This window comes from Leucopleurus acutus, assembly GCF_964270905.1.
Source record: "Leucopleurus acutus genome assembly, chromosome: 6".
Classification (NCBI taxonomy): Eukaryota; Metazoa; Chordata; class Mammalia; order Artiodactyla; family Delphinidae; genus Leucopleurus; species Leucopleurus acutus.
The window spans coordinates 86875625-86899863 of NC_139149.1; positions in this window are offsets into that span (position 1 = coordinate 86875625).

Sequence of the window (24239 nt, forward strand, 5' to 3'; positions counted from 1 at the left end):
GAGTTGAATCTTAAAGCTAAACTAGCAATTTGTATAACCTCCGGAGGCCGACTTTTCTGAGACATTTCCATTTTCTGTTACAACACAGAAGTTCTGTCTTTATGACAAAGGGAAGACCTAGAAAAAGGGTCTCTGTAGCCGTGACCCTAGTCATGCTGTGTGATTTAAAATCTGTATTAAACACTATAGTGTGAGTATTGGAACTGATGCTCTTAGGAATTGTGAATTTTTGCAGGAAGGCAAAGATCAAGATGGATTTCTAAAATTAAAACCATTGTTGCCATTTATTAGGTTATTAGCTTATTAGTTTGACAGTTCCTTCAAAAATCCTACTTTATGCAGAGCAACAGAGACTGGTGACAAAAATCTAAATATTTTCATGTTGAATCTAAAGATTAGTGGTAAAGGGCTTCCCTGGTGGCGCAGTGGTTGAGAGTCCGCCTGCCGATGCAGGGGACACGGGTTCGTGCCCCGGTCCGGGAAGATCCCACATGCCGCAGAGTGGCTGGGCCCGTGAACCATGGCCGCTGAGCCTGCGCGTCCGGAGCCTGTGCTCCGCAGTGGGAGAGGCCACAACAGTGAGAGGCCCGTGTACCGCAAAAAAGAAAAAAAAAAAAAAAAAGATTAGTGGTAAATACATTGTTTGTTTGTTTTATGACCATGAATCAATTGCTTAAGAAGTGGTCCTTCGATTGAATAAAAGAAAAGAGATAGGTTCTCCAGGAGCCAGTTCAAATATTGAATGTGCCCCTATTACCCTTTGCTATCATGTAGGAAAGAAGCCTGTGGAAAGGAGAGGCGTGCAAGTTGTTTAAGCAGGCCAAGGAACTGAAACAGTGAAACAGCAGAAGGTTATCTCGACTGGGGTCACCCATATCTTTCTGCTTCAGAATCTTGGAGGAATTTCTCTGTGTATCTCTTGGCCTTTACTCGACAGACCCAAGTAAACAGGAATACCAGGAAGAGTTTGTTCAGATAGTTTAGTTTCAGTTTCCCAGTTTCTCAGAATTGGTGACCAATGATACTTCCTCCACATGATCCATCCTTCCAACCCCCTCATTTCTCTATGGCTTCTTGTCTTATCCAGAGTAAGTGCTGGATAAAATATGTGTTGCATTGGAGTCAGGTTAAATCAATCAGTTAACAAGAATTTATTCATTACGTGCTCAGAAAATGGCCTGTGCTAGGTCCTGTGTTGGGATCGCGCGGAAGTACCAGCCAAGATCCTCTTCAACAGGAACTTAGAGGTTTCCATTCTAGATTATGAGGGTCCTTCTGTTCTAGCCAAGTCCATTCACTTGCTGTCCAGACACAGGACTCAGATTCCTTCCTCTGGAAAATTGCTTGTGCTTTTGCCACCTGGAATGCCTTCCCCCACATCATTCTGGCAATTCGCATCCTCCAAGAATAGCTCAAAATTCAGTTCTTTCAAAAAGCCTTTACAGATGAGACTTATCCCACTTTGATTTTTCTGTGTCATCTCGGCAACTATGATAGTTCCCACTTTGCACATTCTTTATAAATTCTTTGAATGTGTGAACCATAATCTATTCATTTTGGGCTCCCAAATGCCAAAAAAAGCCCATTAAGTCCATAAAAATGATAACTACATATCTTTATTTATTTTCAGTAAAAGGACTGATCTAAAAATCTAGCCTGCCATTATTGGAAATAGAAGTATGAATCTCTTTTAAGAATATCATGTACCCTTATCTCTTTATCACCTTTCCCACAGAAAAGTATCTTTTGCATGAGGCGATGATAGCAAGAAGCCTCTAAGAATTTGGTAAGACTTTGAAACAAATTTGTTTAAAAATGTCTTTGAACATAATTTATATGAATTTATGTGAATATAATTACCAACAGCATCTTTTATCAATGCTGCCTAAAGGGAAATGTGACAATACCTGTATCTAGGGATTTATGCACCCAATGGCATAATTCCCCAAGCTCTTTAGGAGTTTTCCGCCCTCTGATTCGGAAGCACTGGTTTAACATATATATTGTTTGACTGAATTTAGTGGAGTTGTATGGCATAATTTTAGATTAACTCATAACAGGACAAGTTCCAGACCTTATAATCTTTTAACTTTACATTTAGGCTCTGAATTTTGTTTCCTTATTTCCTTTTCTTTCTCCATCCTTCTCTCCTCCTTCCTTTCCTCCTTTTCTTCTTTCCTCTTATTTGCTAAACTGGATGTCTTTACTCTTTGAATGATATATTAAGTCCAGTTCATTTTTGCTGATGCTAAAGGCAGACTTAAAACTCGCAAATAATAATATCAATAATAATCATTTACATAAGGTTTCCCATGTGTTAGGCAAAGGCTCTACACATATTACCTCATTTAGCTCTTATACCTCTAGGAGGTAACTATTGTTATAATAATCCCTTTTCTCCTTTTATATGTCAGTCTGAATCCAGATTCTCTTATCTTCATTATCCAGGTTGCAGATCTAGCAGTTGTTAAAAAGCAAAAATCAATGCAGCTCCTATTTCTGTTCCAAGTGTCCCAACTGTCATGAGTGTGTATTTACTTCGGGTCTTGATCTGCTTCTCTCTCTGTCCCCAAAACACACTTGGAGCTCTTTCCACAAATGTAATTTCTTAAGTTTATTTAGGGAGTCATGTTCTGGGTTTTATTGTAGGGGCAAATGCTATGATTTCCAAATAGATGTTCTGTAGGCATTGCTAAAGGTCATTCTGACAATTGTCCTGTGGCCCAGGTATAAGAGAAGCTGAGATCAACCTACCCTGGATTCCACCTACTGCTTTTTATGAGGGGACAATAATAATTTTTTTGATCATAAGGCAAGTCAGAGAATAACGTTTTAACTCCATCTTTTCTTAAAATATCTTTATTGGAGTATAATTGCTTTACAATGTTGTGTTAGTTTCTGCTGTACAACAGAGTGAATCATCTTTATGTATACATATATCCCCATAACCCCTCCCTCTTGAACCTCCCTCCCACCCTCCCTATCCCACCCCTCTAGGTGGTCACAAAGCACTGAGCTGATCTCCCTGTGCTATGCGGCTGCTTCCCACTAGCTATCTATTTTACATTTGGTAGTGTATATGTTTCCATGCCACTCTCTCACTTCGTCCCAGCTTACCCTTCCCCCTCCCCGTGTCCTCAGTCAATTCTCTATGTCTGCGTCTTTATTCTTGTCCTGCCCCTAGGTTCTTCAGACAATTTTTTTTTTTTAGATTCCATATATATGTGTTAGCATACGGTATTTGTCTTTCTCTTTCTGACTTACTTCACTCTGTATGACAGTCTCTATGTCCATCCACCTCACTACAAATAACTCAGTTTCGTTTCTTTTTATGGCTGAGTAATATTCCATTGTATAAATGTGCCACATCTTCTTTACCCATTCATCTGTCGACGGACACTTTGGTTGCTTCCATGTCCTGGCTATTGTAAATAGAGCTGCAATGAACATTGTGGTACATGACTCTTTTAGAATTATGGTTTTCTCAGGGTATATGCCCAGTAGTGGGATTGCTGGGTCATATGGTAGTTCTATTTTTAGTTTTTTAAGGAACCTCCATACTGTTCTCCATAGTGGCTGTATCAATTTACATTCTCACCAGCAGTGCAAGAGGGTTCCCTTTTCTCCACACCCTCTCCAGCATTTATTGTTTCTAGATTTTTTGATGATGGCCATTCTGACTGGTGTGAGGTGATACCTCATTATAGTTTTGATTTTCATTTCTCTAATGATTAGTGATGTTGAGCATCCTTTCATGGTAACACCATCTTTAACATCTTTACTGTAACTACAATAACAAGTTTCTTTACACTGTATTTTAATATCTGACTATGGCACAATGATACCAAAGCTCACTCAATAAAATCAATTCAATAAGGGGCAAAACTCAGTTTGCATATTTCTGAAGATTTGATTTAATCTAAGGATAAATGTTTAGTGTATCCAGTGCAGTGAAGAAGTCCTTCCAAATATTACTTCTTGGACAGCAGTGAGTTTTAGGTTACACCTTTGGATAAGTGAAAATATTTTATGCTGGCCATTGCCTTTAAGGCAGTAAGGAACTGGAGAAACTCACTGAGAATCTATATTTAAGTAGACTGACATCTCCCCTCTCCAATCGTGTGCAAGGGGAGAATACAGGTCTGCAGAGAGAGCTTCTGGATGTTCTTATAAAAAAAATTTGGGCTTGATTCCAGTACACAGAAGAATGGATGATTGTAGAACTAAAAGAAACACACAAACCCCAAATTTAGCAATTCAGCCTTCAGTAAAATTAAGCTGAAATCAGAAATTGATTTAGTAACAATTGATTTAGTAACAATTAGTAACAATGAAAATATTTAGTAACAGCACACTTGAAATAATGAAGAACTGTTGATACATAGGCTTTGGAAATACAAAATACTGAGCTGGTTTTGAACATCTTGTTTTGAAAGACAAGAAAGTATATTAGACAATATTTGCATACCAGTCACCATAAAATTTGGGTTAATTTAATCCTTATTATGTTTCTTAGCATTATGCTGAGTTTCTGTCTATTGCTCTTTAATTAAAAAAGCAAAAAATTTTCAAAAAATATTGAAATTTAATAGTTTCAAAGACTGCTGACATAATTCTGAGTGTTCAAATGCTTAAAAGATTATATTTGTAGTATCTTTGATGAAAAATAACTGTTAAAGTAGAAAACTCTCTTTTCCATAGGAAGTTTTATTTGTAAACTGTAAAGAGACTTCTGTTGTACTGATATTTACTCACCCTTTCTTTCATAGTAACAGAATTTTTAGCTGGGTATAGGAATACCTAGAATAGAGACAGTGAGGAAGAGCCACGTGACTGAATTATGGCCAATACGATGTAAACAGAAGTAATTTGTAAACTTGTGAAACTATTTCAAAGGGACAGAATATGCCCTACTTCTCCCTTTCCTCTTGTGGGGTCTGGAATGTGGCTGGCATAGCAAATCATCTTGGAAAATGCAGACAAGGAAAGAACTTTAGTTATAAAGAGCAAAGATAGAAGGACCGGGCTTCCCTGGTGGCGCAGTGGTTGAGAGTCCGCCTGCCAATGCAGGGGACAAGGGTTCGTGCCCCGGTCCGGGAAGATCCTACATGCCGTGGAGTGGCTAGGCCCATGAGCCACAGCTACTTAGCCTGCGCGGCTGAAGCCTGTGCTCCGCAATGGGAGAGGCCGCGACAGTGAGAGGCCCACGCACCGCGATGAACAGTGGCCCCTGCTCTCCGCAACTGGAGAAAGCCCTCGCACAGAAACGAAGACCCAACACAGCCAAAAATAAATATAAAATAAATAAATAAATTAAAGACAAAAAAAGAAAAAAAAAGATAGAAGGACCCGGGTTTCTGACCTCATAAAGGGTGGGGGCGGGTCATACCTGCCAAAGACCTCTTATCTCCAGATTTCTTTCTTTTATATGAGAGAGAAATAAACGACTGTGTTATTTAAGCCACTATTATTTTTTGCGTACTGCTAATTCTAAATAATAACCAATTTTGTGCTAACTGATCTGCTGACTATGACCTCATTGGTTAAGTCTTAATTAACTCAATCAAAATAAACTCTCCAGATGGTCTTAAAATTAGAAACATCCGGAAATATATTCCTATTGTAAAAAAGTTATTTTATAAGTTGAACAAGAAATTATAGAAACACGATACAGAATCTCAATTTTCTGAGACAACTGTAAAGACCCCAAAATTGTATGCCTTAGACCCAGAGCTGTCCAAACCAGCTTTCTGTAATGATGGAAATACTCTGCATCTGTGTCGCCTGACATTGTAGCCACTAGCTATATGTGGCTATTGAGACTTGAAATATGGCTAGTACAACAGAGAAATTGAGCTTTTAATTTATATAATTTAACTTAGATTTAAATAACCATGCCGTTAGATTATGGCGATAATGATTTTAGTTTTGAAAATATTTAAAGCTCAATAACATACCGACAGAATATCTCGCTTTGAGAATTTACACTTTCTAGAGAAACGTCCAACATAAATGGATTACAAAATATGTGCATGGTTGTCTCGACTTGATTTGCTTTATAAGGTTGTTAGCCATAATTCAGTTAAATATTGGAGAAGAGTATTTGGTCATCTACCAAATATGATGTTTTTGATATAGTTGATATTGAGCTTTACTTTGGAAGAGTAATTAGAAGGCAGGCCAATGATGTATTGGAACTTTCCTAGATAATGACGGTAAAACCAAGTAGTTAACTAAAGGGGAAAGCTTACCTTTCTGCTTTCTCTGCTGGGAATGGATATGTAAGTACAACTCAGCTAAAAATGGCAATATTCATTGGGGTTACAGCACAGATGAAATTAGACCAAGATTCCAGTTGCAGCTCAACTAACTCACTGTGTGATCTTGGGCAAGTTGCCCAATTATCAGCTTCAGTTCATCATCTATAAAACGAAGCTAGCGATAATACCTATTTATAGAGTTTTAGGTTCATATGAGATAATTTTCACTAAGCACTTGGTGCAGTGCCAGGATCAGAGTAAACACTCTGAAACTTACAGAAACACAGGCCACAATCTAGTTTTAGAACCAAAAGATAAAAAGGAAAAAATGAACGAAAACAACAAAATTCCCCAAATGAGACAGACTTGGCCACCAGTGGGAATGCATTGATCTTGCCAATGCTTTGGGATACTTCTCTGTAGAGGCAGAAGTAGAATTTATAAAAGTTAGAAGTTTATCAAATAATTAACATATGTCCCAATAGACAACACATGACTTAACAGGGGTCATGTAAGTGATAAGAAATATAATATCTACTTTTCCAGCAAGTTGAGTCAGAACCAGAGATTTCTATCATATGAGCCAGAAAGCTTAAAAGCAGTCTTATGAGGTTAACAAAGATAAAGTTTGGTCAAATTTACCCGGAGTATGTATGTATTTATTTATTTCCCTGAAAACCAGAAGAGATTAAAGGTCAAGACCATTGTATATGGAAAATCTGTTGCTCTCTAGACCGTGTCTCTTACAGGCACATAATTAATTATAAAATCAAATGTACTCTGTATGTAATAATAAAATTAACCAATTTTAAGAAAACTACCTCTTTTGGTTTACGCTGTATATTGAGGTGGTGAGGTAAGGTAAGAAATGTCACACAAGAAATGAACAAATTGACTATTCTCACTTTCCAGCGCTTTAGGTGTTGAAATATTTGCTAGGCATTTCCTATTTTCTTAGCTTAGGTGTATAGGGGGAAAAAACAGAAATGAGTTAGGAGTAAATGAATTATGGTCTTAATAAAACTGGGTGAATTTGAAGAAAATTGTGTGGGCCAAATAAAAAATTTACCAAATAACCTCTAATAACCTCTGTAAGATTTCTTCACCCAGTTTCAACCTGATATTTTATTATAATATTTTGTATATTGTTGCACTAAAGCCAAGGATATCCCAGAGGATGTTATTACAAAATTGTATGACTCTCATCTTAAAATAAAAATATAAGCAAAAAAAAAAAGTAATCTGAAATGTTGGGTTTTCTTACGTCTATGACCTAATCTGGCTGCATTTCAGGAAAGGAATGTTGGTTATTATAGGAGTTTTAGTTACTGGAAGATAGGAGTGTGTGTGTTGGGGGGTAGGGGTGGGTAGAGTAGGATTTAAAATGATGGTGATGAAAAACTGGTGTTGCTTAGAACTGGCAAAAGTCGTAACTACCAGTGTAGCACGCCATCCTGGATTTGGCAATGAAATTCATCTGGTTTGGGGCACAGTCATCTAATCAGTTCTTGAGCACAGAGGAGTTTTCTGGCTTTCTGTATTCCTTAGGGTTTTCGGTTGTAAGCATCAGAAATCAACCCCAGCTAAGTTATGTGAAAAAAGAATTGTTGGGCAATTCACAGAATTGGTGGGAGGACTAAAGAATTAGGCTTGGAAAATAAACAAGAGCCAAGAGAGGTTTGACTGAAGTAAATATGGCCAGGGTTTCACCACCATCAATGCCACCCTCACTAGACTCATGATGCTGGTGCTATTGCCGTGTACAATTCTCAGCCTTATCCAGATCTTCGTGTCACCACCATTAGAGTCAAAGTCTCTGCTGAAAGCATCTAACTGGTAGAACCTACATCCTTTACCTTATCTTTCAGGGCCTTTAGCTTTCACTTCAAGATACAGATGGTGAGGAATTATCTCCCAGAGAAGGTTGTTCAGAAAAAAAGATGAATGTCCATACTTTCTGGACCAGGTACCCTGGAGTTGGATTTATTGGTTCCTCAGCTGAGCAGGACTGCTCTTCAAGGAGGTGGGGTTTAGGCCAGGTGGGGTTGGGTAATGTGAGGCAGGTGCTCAAAGGCGGGGCACATACTATATCTGTGAATGATAATTTTAAATCTTTGCAGAACTTACATAAAAAAAGTATATATTAAACATGGCACAGGGCATGACGGGAAGACGATGGCTCAACAAGTCCCACATTCTCTTCCCTTTTATTGCCAATAACTCCAACCCCAAACCTCTTCTGGGCTAACTGGGAGCTAGGGCTGGAAGGCAGGTGGAGTACAGAGGGCTGGGCTTCCCTTCCCCTTACCACCCTAAAGCCAGATGAAGCCCAGATACAGCCTGGGGAAAGATTTGAAAGCTGCAATTCCTGGGGAGAGCTTGGCCCATGGACATCACTGAGCACCCAGGGAGAAGATTGACATTGGCTAGCATGAGTGTGCCTGTCTTTTTGGCCTTTGGGAAGCCAAAGAAGAGGCTGGGTCTTCTCCACTTCTGAGGTTGAGAGAGCATGAGAAGCCCACAGAGAAAAGAGGCATCCTCCCAATCCTCAGCAAAGGACTGAAAATCTTTTCATCAATGCAATGGGTCACATGACAAGAGACTGCTGTACTTCCACCACTCTCAAGATTCTACCCTAAAGTACCTCCAAGAATAGACAAAGGAAAATAGCACTACATCCCAGGAGCCAGCAGTCATAGAGAAGAGTAAATAATCAGAACAGACCTTAACAAAATCTGAGGAATTTGCTTGAGGAAGGACTTTAAACAAATAATAAATAAAAATCCATAGAACTCAAGATAGGGGAAGATATTTAGGGGAGAAAACAGTGGTAAGGAAGGGATCTTGCAATATATATAGTTAAGTCAAAACAGATAACCATAGACTATTTGAATGTGTAAAAACTAAGAGGAAACTAATAGAGAAGGAGGTTGAGATTAATGAAATAATGAAATTTAAAAATGATGCATAGGTTAAATACATCTGCAAACTGGTTCTTTGTAAAATTCAATAAAATAGATAAGTTCCCTGAGGACTTCATTAAGGAAAAACTAGAGAGCAAGAATACATAAAATAAGGAATGAGAGAGGAAACGTAACCACAGAAAAGTAGAAGATTGAAAGATAAGGCCACATATAACTCAATTGCAACAAATTTGGAAACTCAGAAGAAATGGGTAATTTTCCAACAAAATATAATTACCCAAGTTAACCCAAAATTAATTGGAAAACTTGACTAGACTAATTACTATAGAGTTATAGTAATTATAACTCTTATAGATAAGAATAGATTATAACTCTTATAGATTCTTATAGATAAGAATCGCCTCTACTTGCTAAAACTATAAATTCCTATAGCTGACTGTATCCCAGATCTAATGAATCAGAATCTTCAGTGTTGGGACCTAGTAATTTCTACATTTATCAAGAGCTCCAGTTGATTCCTATCATCAGTGAAGTTAGCAAACGTTGCCATAGAAGATTGGGCTAGGTTATTGCAGACCTACCATTTAAGAAAAGGCCTTAGACCTGATGTTTTTATAGCTAGTTCTATGTAGCCTTTAAATAACAGATATTTTCAATTTTATATAACTATTCTAGACCATAGAAAATAATAGAATAATTCTTATGATGTCAGCATAATGTTAATACCAAAACTTGATATAGTACAAAACAAAAACAAAAAATTACAGACCAAACTTACTAACAGATATAGATGAAACCATCTAATAGCACACAGAACCCAGCAATACATCATAATAATAATATACCATCACCATATAGAATTTATTCCATGATTACAAGAATGATTTAAAACAAGACTCTATGAACACCATTTATTTCATTAATAAATTGAAAGAGAAAGAAACATATGATCATATCAATAGATGCTAAAAAGACATTTGATTAATCATTCCTAATAAAAACTATAAGCAAAATAGGAAAAAATGAGATTATTCAAATATTATAAAGCCTGTTTTTTAAAAGCTAGTAACAACTATAATTACAAGTAACAATACATCTTTCTTTTAAAACTAAAAATTCATATGCCCTTTGAACCAGCAATCCCCTTGTGGGGAACCAATCTCATAGAAATAAAAGCAAGATGCTTAGTGAAGCATTGTTATAGTGACAAAAAAACTGGAAAAAAAGTGAATGCCTAATGAGTAGGAAAGAAGGATAAATAAGTTAGAATACATTCACAACATGGAATATCATACAGTAATTAAAAAGAATGTGAATTCATTAAGCTGATTTGTTGACTCCTAGGGACTGCCACAGAGTATTGTCAAAGAAGAAAAGTAAGATACAAAGATACGTAGCATGCTATGACTCTATTTTTGTAAAGCAAACAATGTCAAAAACCCACTACATACGAATAAATATGAATAAATGTAGCCAAAAGTATATATTGTACAAAGTACAGAGGGGTACACATTGGTAGTTAACATGAGGAATAAGGGTGAGTGGAGAGAGGATGGAGGTGGGAGATAGAAGTTAGAAAAAAAAAAAAAGCAAAACAACAACAAAAAAGACTTTCCTATAATGGTCTAACATGTAAAATAGAATTCTATTTATGTTAAAGGATGTATGTGTGTGTGTGTGTGTATTTGCATATAAATAAATTTTTAAGCAAATAAATAATTTCAAGCAAATCCCAAATGCCATAAAACTTTAGAAATACTTCAGTATGAATTTCCAACATGTATTTTTATGTTTGTTTGTACTGGTATCATGAACTAGGAAAGAGGAAAGATGTGGACGGGTGCACACCAAACTGTTATTATCAGTCACCTCAGGGGGTGGAAGCAGAGATGTGGGGGCTCAGGGATATAATTAGCTTTGCTTTTATATGCTTTTAAACTGTATTGTTTTGCTTGTTTCAATAAGCAAGGAAAAGCTAGCAATTCGGTCCTCTGGTCGGCCTTAGAATAGGAAGACACCTTAGCAATATCTGCCGTCTTTTCTCTCATACCCAAGGTAGCATATGCATGAGCAGTTGTGATCATGCATTAGTTAAATAGCAATATACTTGTGAGGAAACAAATGGATGGCTTTTTAACCAAACCTGTGAAAGTTAAGATTTTATATATATATATATATATATATGTATATATATGTCCCCTAAGGAAATAAATCTAAATTTTGAAAATTCTTTGCACTAAATGCTTTCAAGTAGATATCCTTAAATTCTCCAGTTGTTGGACATACAGATTATGTCCCAAATAATACTGCAATTGGTATCTTTTATGTGCTGTCATTAAAAATGATGTTTAAAAAGATGGCCAAAAACATTTTAAAGATTAAATGTTAAGAGAAACAAAGAATGATAGGCTGGAAATACCCTTCCCTAAAAACAAAAACAAAACCTTATGCATAGAAAGAAGACAGGAAGGAAATAGAGTGCAACAGAATGAAAACAAAGGCTATATTTCAAAAGTGATATCATATGTGTTTATAAATAGTACTTCCTATTATTTTCTGTTTTGTCAAACTTATAATTAGTGTGCAATATTTTTATTAAAAAAAACCTAAAACACTTAAAAAAAACTTTTCTAATTCAAGTACAAAAGTTTATTTTCACACAAAGCCTTTATAAGTATTTTGTAGACGTTATTATTAGAGTCATTCTTTCACTATCTCTGACATTACATAGATTTGTGAAATACTAAATAAGGGCAGAAATACATATGTTGTCAGTAAGTTGTCTTTAGTTTGGTCAAAAATCTCTGCATTCAAAAAGTAACTATAAGAAATTGCAGACAGAAAAATACGAGAATTCTCTGAAACTAGCATTTTGGCTCCACTATCAGGGAAATCTCAACCTGGCATGAGGTATTGAAGAGAGGCCAAAAAAAAGATGTTATTTTTGAACTAATATGACAAAAGTAGGAGCATTACCAGACCAACTTTAGAACAGTCCCACTTCCCCTTTTATTAAAATAGTTAATTTCATTTATTTATTCTCATCTATTCATTCAGTCAAATATCATATGCTAAGTTAGGCAAGGTAACCTCTGTGAATAGCAGTTTCTTTATATGTAAAATGGGGTTCCTCTGGAGTACTACTTAACTTCTTACAGAGTACTTCTGAATGTGAAGTTCCTGGCAATGCAATAGGTACCCAAAAAATAGAACCTGTTGTTGCTGTTACTATTATTATTATTACTCTTGCCAAAGGGCTTCACAACTATTCCATTGAGGAGGAAGTGATACCACAGTGTGTTAAATGCCACTTATAATTAACAGTGCATAAAACTGTATATGTCTTATCCCACAAAGTAGATTCAGTATTTCTCTGCAATTTTTAAACTAGTATTTGTCGCCTCTGTCAATTCCTTAATTGAAAGATGCCTTTGGCTCTGAATCAGGGCAGCCTATATTTTCAGTAACTCTGCCACTGAGTCAGGCCAGCCACCCTCGCCCAGTGGTAGCTGAAAGGCTTCTGGCTGGTGTGAGAATCATCCTTGACTCACAAGGGAGGCGATGACAAGGACCCCTCAAGTCTTTCCAAAGTCTGTCGCTAGGCTTCTTGATAGAAACCACTAGTGCAATTTTTTCTGTAAGTACCTGATAACGGTAACCATGTGTGCCAGTGGCTAATGCATCCCATGGCCACTTGGAATAGCAACAAGAGTCTCCAGTTGAAAGGATGCTGCAAATGAGATTTTATATTGTTAAAAGAACATTTGAAAGTCAGGGGATACACATGCATTTTATGTAAATCCAAATTCAATTTGGACAAACACCATGGCCTTCTGGCACCCAATAAAGGAAGGGAACTCAGACACATGTTCCCATCAGGTGGTAACTCTCACGAGCTGGAGTAGTCTAAGCTGTAAGTGGTTGTGCTGAATTCTTGGCACGGCCGGCTGTCAATAACGGTAACTATTATTTGCTGTTGTCGGCATCGTGATCATCATTAACATGGTCCTGTGGTTTTTATCTGAGGGTTCAGCCAAGAAAGAACTTGCCCAGACCTCATTCTAGTTAATTGCAGGATGAATTCAGAGCAAGGAAGACTGCTTTTCTAGTTATAGAATCTAGTTTAGAGAGCCAAGTGATCGTGGCATATGGAGTCATCCTGCTTTTTTTCCCCCAAGTCCATGTGCGGGCAGTTCTTTTTCTGTCCTAGAGATCATTGTGTTTTAGAACAGCTCTTTGTCATGCCTACTCCCCTTTTATGCTGGGATACACATGACTGCTACTCCCATTAAATGTATCCAGATTTGATAAATGCAGCAAATGTTGGTGAAGCAAAGCACACAGTAATTCACGAGTGTCACAACTATATTCAGTTCACCAGAACTGATATGTGTTTTAGTTTGGGTCCTCTCTGAAGTAGAGCCTGAGGTAAGAACTAAGGTATGGGTAGTTTATTTGGGAGATGATCCTCTGAAGCAGGAGTAGAGGAGTAGAGAGAGTGAGGTGAGAAAGGAGGAAAAGCTAATAAAGCGTGCATTATTGAGGCTGTCACATTAAGCAATGGGGCCAGATTGTTCCAGAACCTGGGAGAAGCATATAGAATGCCTCTCAGAATCGTTCATCTGAAGGACTGGCATCAGTCATCCGTTGTTGAGGGTTTTCAGGGAGCTTAACTGCGCTGAGATTCTGGGCTTATGTTGCACATAGTTGGGTTGGGATTTAGAGAAGGCCATGGGGTAAACAAACACAAGAACAAACCAGGGGTGGGAGCCCTCTGAATGAATGGTGGAGTAAAGGTCTTCAAAAATTTGTTTTTCCATACAAGTAATAAGAACTGTCAAAATCAACTCTTTTAGAACTCTGAAAATTAAAAGCTTGCAATAATCTAAGGACTATCTATTAAAGCAAAATGGCCAAATCTTAGTAAGAACAGCAAGATTCTGGCATTCCAAGGCTCACCACAAAGCTGGAGAGGAAAAACTGGTGAATTAAATGTCCATAGGGTGTTTTAAAAGGCTCAGACAGGGCTTCCCTGGTGGCGCAGTGGTTGAGTCCACCTGCCGATGCAGGGGACGCGGGTTCGTGTCCCGGTCCGGGAGGATCCCACATGCCATGGAGCGGCTAGGCCTGTGAGCCATGGCCGCTGAGCCTGCGTGTCCGGAGCCTGTGCTCCGCAATGGGAGAGGCCACAACAGTGAGAGGCCTGCGTACGGCAAAAAAAAAAAAAAAAAAAAAGGCTCTGACATATTCCTGCACATCCGGAAGCCCACGTGAGTACAAAGGACTGGGAGATTCATTGGTTCAAGGCATTTAAGGAAATCTTTGTCTAGTTATTAACTGATCACTAAGGTAGCAGAGCAGAGACTCCAGCGGTTGCATAGGACAAAGAATATAGACTTTAAAGAACAAGTTCAGGAAAGTCATCAAACAAACAACAGCGAAACCTCTGGGAAAGTTGGGGAATCTGACTTGTAGAGTTGACACCTTATATTATTTAAAATGTCCAGTTTTCAGCAAAAAATTATTAGACATGCAAGGAAACAAGAAAGTATAACCCATACACAGGAAAAAAGTAGCCAATAGGAACTGCCCCCGAGGAAGCGCAGAGTTGTACTTACTACACACAAACTTTAAATTAGCAACATACAAATGTTCAAAGATATAAAGGAAATCATGTCCAAAGAATTAAAGGAAAGTAAGAGAATGATGACTCATCAAATACAGAGTATCAATAGAGAGTTAGCAATTATAAAAAAGAACCAAATAGAAATTCTGGATATGTCAATTATACTTCAGTTTAAAAAAGAAAAGAAATTCTGGAGTTGAAAAGTACAAAAATTGAAATGAAAAACTCACTAGAGGGGATCAAGAGCAGGTCTGAAGAATCAGCGAAGAATCGCAGAAGAATCAGCGAACTTGAAAGCAGGTTAATAAAGAATTAGTGGTAATTGATGCACAACATTGTAAATATACTGAAAATCACTGAGATGAACACTTTTTAAAAAAAGTGTGATCTTTATGAAATGTGAATTTTATCTCTTACTGATAAGAGATAAAAGACAGTATAGCTCTTACTGAAAAATCAAACAAACTACTTGGTGGGTGCTTGAGGTGGGGCACTGCCAGCTGAAGATGAATCCGAGTTCCCATGAAACTGCCACCTACGGCCATGCTGAAATCAGAGGTGAGCTGGGAAGTGATGTCGGCACCAAAGAAACCTGCTACAGTAGCTTGTGAATAGATACAATAAGAAGCAAGTTAATATGTTATTCCTAGGGTTTCAGGAGTAGATTTGTGCTTTGCTTTCCCACTCAGGGAAATCGAAGAGAAAAAAATGAATGGAAGTGGGGCAATTGATAGTGAGCACCTTGAATTCTCTATAATTAATTTTTAAATACAATTCTAAATTTTACATTCTAATACAATTCTGAACTTTAAGAATTAAAAAATCATTAATAAAACTTTTTTTTTTCTTTATAACACATCTCACAACAGATAGTAACCTAGCACTGTGTGGTGAGACCATGGTAGGGAACCGGTGCTTACCAGGTCATTTATTTCAGTGAATTCCAAATTTTAGTAAGTATAAGAGTTACTTGAGAAGCTATTAAAATGTTGATTTTGGATTTCTCTTACTCTCTAAAACTCCCTTCACCTCCCTACTCCCACTAAAGAGTATGATTCAGTAGGATGGGGAGGGACCCAAGTGTCTGCATTGCCAAAAAGCATCCCTCCTGATTCTGATGCAGGCAGTCTGTGGATTCCAGATGGAGGAACACTGATTTAGTACAACTCACTAGTTTTACAGCTGAGGTAAATGGACAGAGCAAGAGAAAATGTCTTAAGATTGCATGATAGAGGCAGAGGTATAGCGTGAGAGTCTAAGTTCAAGTCTTGTCACCTGCAGTCCTGTGCTTTTTCCACTACATCACAGTGCTTCTTATATATTTGGGTTAGAACAGCCCTGCGCTCACTGCTCAGGGGTGCCCAGGGGGGCAGTGGACCACATATCAGGGAGCATTAAAGCCACTACACACCTATTCATGGCTTGGGCAGTCAGAATTTGTGCTGCCGTTGCACATAACAAGCATCTTGTGCAGAGCACCAGAATGTGAGTGTTGTCACTGTGGCCACAGCGAGAGAGTCAGGGAATGAGATGACATATTTAAAAGTACTCAGAGATTTCAGAGAGTGGTAACCCAAAGACTGGCTAATTATTCACTTCCTCTCGGACCAGAGCTACACAGCACTAAGCATTCACATATTTTCGAACATGTGGATCACTGATTTAAGTGTTCAGTTTCCTGCTGGCATCTGACATCATGAAACCACAACTGTAGAGAATTCCAGTTCACGGTTATAAATAAAATTGGCTACAAAGGTTAGAGACAATGAAAGGTCTGAGACAGGGTGTACTCTTCAAGGATAAAAGATTAGCCTTGGGCTTCCCTGGTGGCGCAGTGGTTGAGAGTCCACCTGCCGATGCAGGGGACACGGGTTCGCACCCCAGTCCGGGAGGATCCCACATGCCGCGGAGCGTCTGGGCCTGTGAGCCATGGCCGCTGAGCCTGCGCGTCCGGAGCCTGTGCTCCGCAACGGGAGAGGCCAAAACAGTGAGAGGCCCGCATACCACAAAAAAAACAACAAAAAAAGATTAGCCTTGAAACTATATTATTATAATTTGATACCATTGGGCTGGGATAGAGGGACGAGGAAGAAAGGGGTTACTAGGCTGAGAAAGCCTCAGGTACAAAGGCATGGTAGCATGGGAACACATGGTGCAGTAGGGGAACTGGGAACCACAGGAAGTTAGTGTGGCTAAGTGAAGGACAGGAAGAGAGAGAGGACTGGCAGGGATGGGGAGGGACATGAACACTGAGAGATGAGGTCAGAGTGGGAGGCAGGATCCAGATCACTCAGGGCCTCCTTTTAAGGAGCTTGGACATCATCTTAATGCCAATAGGGAACCAGAGGAGAATTTCAAGTGATAGAATTGCAGTCTAGAAAGATGACTCAGGTTGGAATATGGGGAGAAGTTGGAAAGGGGGTCCAGAAATGGAGACCAGTTAGAAATAAGAGCCTGAACTAAGGCTCTTATCGTTAGTTCATTTTTCACTTTTTGCTAGTAAGTAAAGTTTTGTGCCTATTTTTCTTTCCCTTTTATCCAATTGATTAAGTGATCGCCCCATGCTTGAGGACAATCACTTTCAGCTGCTGCCACTGGCTGGTCCTCAGGAGGCCTGATCCTGGGAATGCTTTGCCTACTGCTTCTTTACTTGGAAGACATTCCAATGAGCAGATTCGAGAATCAGATTTCAGAGATACAGTCCTGGATGATGGGTATAAAAGTTACAAAAGAAACCGGTAAGGAGAGGAGTGGAGAAGACGTGAAAAGGCGAGGAGAAAGAAAGAGAGAAAAGATATATGAAGGTGTAAAACTTAGAAGAAGAATCATCAAGAGGTCATTCTTAGACTGCAAAAATATCTTTTAAGGATTGCTTTAAAAGAAGAAACAGGGCTTCCCTGGTGGCGCAGTGGTTGAGAGTCCTCCTGCCGATGCTAGGACATGGGTTCGTGCCCCGGTCCAGGAGGATCCCACATGCCGCAGAGCAGCTGGGCCCGTGAGCCATGGCCGCTGAGCCTGCGCGTCCAGAGCCCGTGCTCCGCAACAGGAGAGGCCACAACAGTGAGAGGCCCGCGTACTGCAAAAAAAAAAGAGAAACCCAGAATTTCAGGTTGGATATCTTCTTTAGAGTTACGAAGATAAATTTAAATAAATTGATGTCTTTTTTTATGTTGATGAACTTTTTAATTAAAACTTAAAAATAACTTTTTATTGAAGTATAGTTGATTTACAGTGTTGTGTTAGTTTCAGGTGCACAGCAAAGTGATTCAGTGCTATATATATTATATATATAATATGTATATTCTTTTTCATATTCTTTTCCATTATAGTTTATTACAAGATATTGAGTATGGTTCCCTGTGCTATACAGTAGGTCCTAAAATAAATTAATTTCTAAATGCATTTTTCCTAACTTTTCTTTTTTCTTATTTATTTATTTATTTATTTATTTCTGGCTGTGTTGTGTCTTTGTTGCTGTGCACGGGCTTCCTCTAGTTGTGGCGAGCGGGGGCTACTCTTGGTTGTGGTGAGCGAGCTTCTCATTGAGGTGGCTTCTCTTGTTGCGGAGCATGGGCTCTAGGTGCACGGGCTTCAGTAGTTGTGGTGCATGGGCTTAGTTGCTCCGCGGCATGTGGGATCTTCCCAGACCAGGGCTTGAACCTGTGTCCCCTGCATTGGCAGGTGGATTCTTAACCACTGCACCACCAGGGAAGTCCCCTAAATGCATTTTTAAAGAGCTCATAATTAAAATAAATGAATTATGTCATAGTGATCTCATGTAAAATCATGCTAAAAGGTAAAATGTTATTAAGTTGCACAAAGGAAGCAGACCAATGTCCTGGGGTTTGCAACACATGTTGAGTAGGAGCCAGGGCCTAACTTCACATCTTGTAGGAGTTCAGATTTTCTGAGAGGGGATTGAGAAATATACACTCACTGGGGTGGCAGAGGAGCCTGGGGCTGGAAATCAGGTTACTAAATCCTTGTCTGGAGCATGTGGGCAGATGTGAGAAGTGGGAGGAATGTTCAGACCACATCATTTCCTAGTGAAAATGCCAATGCAAACTTGCAACCATAGCAACACAATAGTCCTATTAAAGCCATACTAAAAAAACCTCTTTCAATTGAATTTAATTGACCAAAAAGCAAAACCAAAAAACCACCCTTCCATTTTTCACTTTTTACTAATAAGTAAAGTTTTGTGTCTATTTTTATTTCCCTTTTATCCAATTAATTAAGAGTGCATTGCTAGCTTTATTTATAATAGCCGGGACATGGAAGCAACCTAAGTGTCCATCGACAGATTAACGGATAAAGAAGATGTGGCACATATATACAGTGGAATATTACTTAACCATAAAAAGAAACGAAACTGAGTTATCTGTAGTGAGGTGGATGGACCTAGAGTCTGTCATACAGAGTGAAGTAAGTCAGAAAGAGAAAAACAAATACCGTATGCTAACACATGTATATGGGATCTAAAAATAAAGTAAAAAATGGTTCTGAAGAATCTAAGGGTAGGACAGGAATAAAGACGCAGACATAGAGAATGGACTTGAGGACACAGGGAGGGGGAAGGGTAAGCTGGGACGAAATGAGAGAGTGGCATGGACATATATACACTACCAAATGTACAATAGCTAGCTAGTGGGAAGCAGCTGCATAGCACAGGGAGATCAGCTCGGTGCTTTGTGACCACCTAGAGGGGTGGGATAGGGAGGGTGGGAGGGAGACACAAGAGGGAGGAGATATGGGGATATATGTATACGTATAGCTGATTCACTTTGCTATACAGCAGAAACTAACACACCATTGTAAAGCAATTATAAAGATATTAAAAAAAGAATTTTATAGATAGAAGGTGGTAATTATATCATCTCTCAGGATTTTGAAAGTACATATTTTAAAGATGTATTAATTTGCTGTATGTTCATTGTTGCTGAGTAAATAATCTTGCTTATTTGTGGTTTTGTTTCTGTTATTTTTGAAGTAAAAATTAAATAACATTGAGAATTATAACTACTATAACTGCTATAACTACTAATAAAATACTCAAAATATCCTCAAGATATTTATATTTAAAAAAAAAAGTGCATCGCTAGAAGATTTCTTGATAACACTTTCTAACACAGAGGCAAAAGTTTTAGAAATACAATCTGTACTTGCAGAAGATAATTCTCTTATGACTCTACCAGGGGAGAAACAAAGAAAATAGAAACTAATAAGAAAGTTGGAGATGGCTTTAGAGTTTCTTGTCTAGGCATCAAAATGAAATTGGAGTGGATGGTGGGTAGAGAGCTGAGTTAACACGGGTAATGCAGAGGGGAGATGAGATGGAACTTCTCTGAAGATTTCAGGAGTTTTTCTAAAGAGCAGGGCTGGTACTGAGGAGACTGAGGCATGCAAGTATAGGGTGAGGTCCCATCTTTATTCAAACTTTTGATATTTTATCATGGATTTGTTTGCATTCATTCTGACTTAAAAATATTACATTAAAATATTATTTGTCTTAATTACTGAGTTTTTTGGCATCCCAATAAAATTTGTGCCTGAAGTGAGTGCCTTACTTGCCTCACCCTAGTTCCTGCCCCGCTAGGGGAAAACAACAATGAGGAAAAAATTCAAAGAGAACATTAGAAATTTTGTTTGCATTCTGAGCTCTACTTGAAAAGTAAAGCTTATATTCCCTAGGTGCAGAGGTCCTGGGCTCTACCTCCTATGGTTTATAAGGCCAGGATGTGTAGAATTGAACATTAAACAATCTAGGGGAGATACTGCACTTTATGGTGTTTTTCTTCTCACTGCATTGAAGACTTTCTCTTTATTACTGATTCTAACCAGTTTGATTACAGTGTACCTTAATGAAGTTTTCTTCTTGTTTTTTTATGCCTAGGGTTAGCTGGAGATTCTTGGATCTGTGGGTTTATGGTTTTCATCAAGCTTAGAAAAATTTAAGTTATTATTTCTTTAAATATTTTTCTGTTCCTCCCACTTTCTGTTAGGGACTCCAGTACTCCAATTACATGCATATTAGGCTGCTGGAAGATCTCTGATGCTCATTTGTTTTTTGGTCTTTTTTTCTCTAGGAGTTTCACTGTGGACGATTTCTATTGCTATGTCTTCAAGTTCACTAATTCTATTTTATACAATGCCTAATCCACCGTTAATCCTACCCAGTGTATTTTTCATTTCAGACATTATAGTTTTAATATCCAGAAGTTCTGTTTGGGTCATTTTTATATATTCCATGTCTTTTTAAAAAACATACTTAATCCTTCCTTTTTGAACATATGAAACAGTTATAATAACTGTTTGAATGTCCTGGTGTACTAATTCTAGTATCTCTTGTCATTTCTTGATCTGTTTATACTGATTGCTTTTTCCTTTATTATGGGTTGTATTTTCCTGCTTCTTTGCATGCCTGGTAATTTTGGATTGGATGCCACACATTGTGAACTTTACATTGTGGGTGCTGGTTATTTTTATATTCCTATGAATATTCTTGATACTTATTCTGGGATACAGCTAAATTACTTGGAAAAAGTTTGATTCTTTTCAGGCTTGCTTTTAAGCTTTGTAGGTGGGACCAAGAGCAGCCTTCAGTCTATGGGCAATTTTCCCTCATTACTGATTCTTCTAACCAATGGGTCAAGAAATATAAGATTTTCCACTCTGGCTGGTAGGAACAGGAACTATTTCCAGCCTTGTGTGAGCAACAAGTATTATTTCCTCTAATCCTTTCCCTGACCTCAGGTAGTTTCCTTATATGTATACACTGACCAGCTCCTAGCTGAAGATTGAATGGGGACCCTCTCAAGATCTCTAGAGCTTTCTCTGTGATACTTGTTTGATATTCTGCTCTGCAAAACTCTAGCTGCCTTGGCTCCTGGACTCCCAGCTTTATCTCCTCCCTGAACTGTGTCTTGGAGACTCTTTCAAGGCAGTAAGCTCAGATAATCATAGAGCTTTCCTCATTTGTTTTCTCTCTCTAAGATATCATTGTCCTCTGCTGCCTGGTGTCCGATTCTAACAAGTAATTTCATATAGTTTTCCCATTTATTTTTAGTGGTTTTTTGTTTGTTTGTTTTGTTTTTAGAGGGAGGGTTAGTTAGGTCCTTGTTACTCCATTTTGCCTGGAGCAAAAGTCTCCAACTTTATGGCTTCTGAATGTGGTTGATGAGTAATTTCTTTGGAGAACAGAATAAATTACATCTTGAATGATCAGTTAAAGTTTCTTAATGGTTTAGGACATCCTAATAAAATTTACATCATTTTCAAGTGTCAAAACATAATGCTCATGATTTTATACTCATAATTTTTATATAAATACTTAGTAAGCAAGTGTCAAAGTTTTATCTCTCATTAATGAGGTAAGCAGAAAGATGATAAAGGCAGATCTATTAGGAGGGAAGGAGGAAGGGAAGGAAAGGGAGAGAGAATATAAATGGAAAAATATGTTGGAATAAGTTAGGTCAATTAGATATAAAACTATTAATGTCCCACAGGCCAATAAAATTATAACCTTTCAGTTTATCTTCTCAGTGGAACAGAAATAATTTTTATTTCTATTACATAAAAACTCATTTGTATGGTATTCATTTTCCACAAGTTAACATCTAACCTTTACAGACTTAAAAATGTCAGGACCTTAGTTAATAGTAATGGTAAGTAAAATAAAAGTTACTTTCCCCTGGAGAGTCAGATGACTGTTGGGTGGGCTTAAGTGTTTTAAGAAGGCATTAAATAGACACAGTTTTTTGACTTCCTTCTGAGTTCTGGAAATCTTCTTAAGGTAAGTGTTACCTATAAGTCAATGAGATCTGCCCTTATCGGCTGGTCACTCTGGGTCTAAATTTACTCATTTAATAAAAAGATTAAACTAGAGCAGCGGTTTTAAACTGTGGTTACATGTTAGAATCATCTGGGGGAGCTTTTCAAAAATACCAGAGTCAGAGTCCCTTACCAGACCAACTAAATCCAGCTCTTTGAGGGTGAAGCCTGAGCATCATTAACTGTTTTTAACGTGCAGCTGGGGTTGAAAGCCACTGGTCTAGACTGGGTTGCTCAATTCCTTTCAATAACAGTGCCCCATGATTCTATGGCTTGAAATCTAGGCAAATCATTTTTACACTGAAGAAAATAGACAAATACAAGCTCTGCTAACTTCTCTGCATTGCCAGTGACTTGGAAATGATTCAGGACTGCCAGCATTCACTCCATGGTGTGGAAGCTGCGAGAAAGGCCAGGGGTGGGAGAGCAGAATGACTGGTCTTTGTGGTCCAATTAGATATAGTCAGCATGAGTTGCTAGAAAGAGACAGGAAAGCTTGCAATTTCTTTTAAAAAAGAAAAGGAAAAGAAATATCAAAATTCATTTTGTGCCACTGCCTTTATACTGTTGAGCTCATCTTTGTTCCCAGAGCAGGTGTTCTTTCACAGATGTTATCGGAGATTGCATTTCTGATCTAAGACTGTGCACCCATAAATTAAGACTATGACCAATAATATTCACAAAAAGAAAATAATGCAATAAGTATAAGCCTTTAAGATGATTTCAAATAACAAAATTCTATTTCAAATTCTATTCCTTCATGCTTGTTGTCACTGATAAGCATTTTTGGTAGTTTTTTTTAATTGAAAAGAATTTTTGAAAGCATCGACTTTTGAAACTTTTCACCCTAAAACTACACTTATGAGAAACACATAACAAATGTAACTGAGCAAGCCAAAAATTAAAAGAAAATTTGCTAAGCTTGGTAAGAGTTTTAAAAATCATAAATTAATGTTGAATTATTTTAAATGGGTTTTGGGCATCTTTCTCAATGATTGTATGACTTCTTTTTTTTTTGATTTGTTAATGTAGTAATATAATAGTAATAGATATCCAAATATTAAACTATGTTTCTACTTCTGTTATAAACCGTACTTGGTCATGATGGATTATTCTTTTAATATTCTATTTGATTCCATTTATTTCCTCCCTGACACTTTTCATGATAATAATCTTTTTTCCTTTACAGTGAAACATCCCTGTGAGTTGAGTAGGAATTGTATTAATTTTCATAGCCATTTGACAGATTAGAAAACTGAGGCACAGAGGTGGTAAATGACTTATTAGCTAAGAACAAATGGCAAATAGGTGACAAAGCCTATATTTAAATGTTTGGCTCCTAATTTCCGGCCCAGGGAATTTTTTTTTCCTCTTCTTTTCTCTAGGAGATTTATGTTTTCATCAAAAAAATCATTCCAATCACTAAATATTTCAGATAACCTCACAATATTTCACATAACCTTAGAGTGATGTCTTGGAAACAGGATTTCCATTTCCAGCTAAATCATTAATGCTATTTAAAATCCTAATGCCTAATGCTCTCCTGTTTTTTAAATCTCCACAGTGACAGTTGTCATAACCACATTTAACCATGATGGA